General features: G+C 40.9%; 1 protein-coding gene across 1 annotated transcript in view; it reads left to right on the top strand.

Moving 5' to 3' along the window:
- LOC109521805 (contactin associated protein family member 5) overlaps positions 1-1,623 on the top strand; it is a 212,063-nt gene that overhangs the window by 93,255 nt on the left and 117,185 nt on the right. The gene's annotated exons all lie outside the window — the stretch shown is intronic.

The following is a 1,623-nucleotide window of genomic DNA, read 5'->3' as shown; positions in this document are numbered from 1 at the left end:
TATATATATATATATATATATATATATATATATTGGCTCGGCTAACCTTCCACATGGTGGTTGGATGGTTGAGAACCCTAAATTCCAGCTACTTAGAAGTTCACTGCCAATGGTTTCAGGCAGGACTTAGTGCTTGTGGGAGCGCAAACAAATCGAGGGCGAAAGAGCAAAAATAAAGACTGCTTGGAAGCAACGACAAAACCAATTCCAGTGAAGTTGGAGCATTGTGGTTAACATAATTAAAAACAGAATACAATGATTTGCAAATCATGTTCAACCTGTATTCAATTAAATATACTACAAGGACAAAATACTTAATGTTTAAACTGAAGAATTTTGGAGGGGCTGCAACATGTTGCAAAAAAGCCTGGACAGGGTGATATTTACGACTGTTACATCACTTTAAAAAAAAAAAAAACACATTTGATAAACATTTGGGGAAATTGAGACACGAATTGAAGTTTTGGAGGTGGAATTCTTTGCCATTCTTTCTTCATGTTTAGTCTCCGTTGTCATATATTACACTTCATAATGCACCACACATGTTCAATGAGAGACAGCTCTGGACTGCAGGCAGGCTAGTCTCGTTTCGTATGAAGCCACTCTATTGTAACATGAAAAATGTGGTTTGGCATTGTCGAAAATAAGTAGGGGCATCCATGAAAAAGTAATTGCTTGGATGGCAGCATGTTTCTCCAAATCATGTATAAACCTTTCAGAATTAATGGTGCTTTCACAGATGTGTAAGTTTCCTATGCCATTGGCACTAACACAGTCCCAGACCATCAGAGATGCTGGTTTTGAACTTTGCATCCACAACAGTCTGGATGGTTCCCTTCTTCTTTGGCCCGGAGGACACAGCATCCACAATTTCCAAAAGCAAATTGCGATGTGGATTCGTCACTCCACATAAAAATTTCGCACTTTGCATCAGTCCATCTTAGATGAGCTCGGCCCAGAGAGGCTTGTGGCATTTTTAAGTGTCGTTGATAAATGGCTTTTGCTTTGCATTGCAGAGTTTTAAGTTGCACTTACGGGTGTAGCACCGAACCTTTTTTACTGACAATGGTTTTCCAAAGTGTTCCTGTTTGTTCAAACATTGATGTCAGTTTTTGATACAATGCCGCCTGACGGATCGAAGCTCACGGGCACTCATTGTTGGTTTTCGGCCTTGCCGCTTACATACAGTGATAATGTCCAGATTGTCTGAAACATTTGATGATATTATGAGTCGTTGATGATGACATCCCAAAATTCCTTGCAATAGTACTTTGGTGCCGTTGTTAAATCCAGCTTCTTTCACCTTAGACAGCTGGCCAAAGTAAAACCTCTCCTCTCTCATGAACACTTTGAGACAGTAATTCATGCCTTCGTCACATCCCGGCTCGATTACTCCAATGCCCTTTACTTTGGAGTCAGCCAATCCTCCATTAAGTGCCTCCAGCTGGTCCAGAATGCCGCTGCTCGCTTCTTGACTGGTACTCGTAAGAGGGAGCACATAACTCCTACTCTGGCATCCCTTCACTGGCTCCCTATACATTTTAAAGTTATTTTCAAGATCCTATTATTTGTTTTCAAATCTCTAAATGACCTTGCGCCACCTTACCTCTCTGAGCTCATCCG

The sequence above is a fragment of the Hippocampus comes genome, unplaced genomic scaffold (assembly GCF_001891065.2).
Source record: "Hippocampus comes isolate QL1 unplaced genomic scaffold, H_comes_QL1_v1.1 scaffold201, whole genome shotgun sequence".
Taxonomy (NCBI): domain Eukaryota; kingdom Metazoa; phylum Chordata; class Actinopteri; order Syngnathiformes; family Syngnathidae; genus Hippocampus; species Hippocampus comes.
The sequence above is the reverse complement of the archived record's forward strand: the minus strand, read 5'-3'. Positions and strand labels throughout refer to the sequence as shown.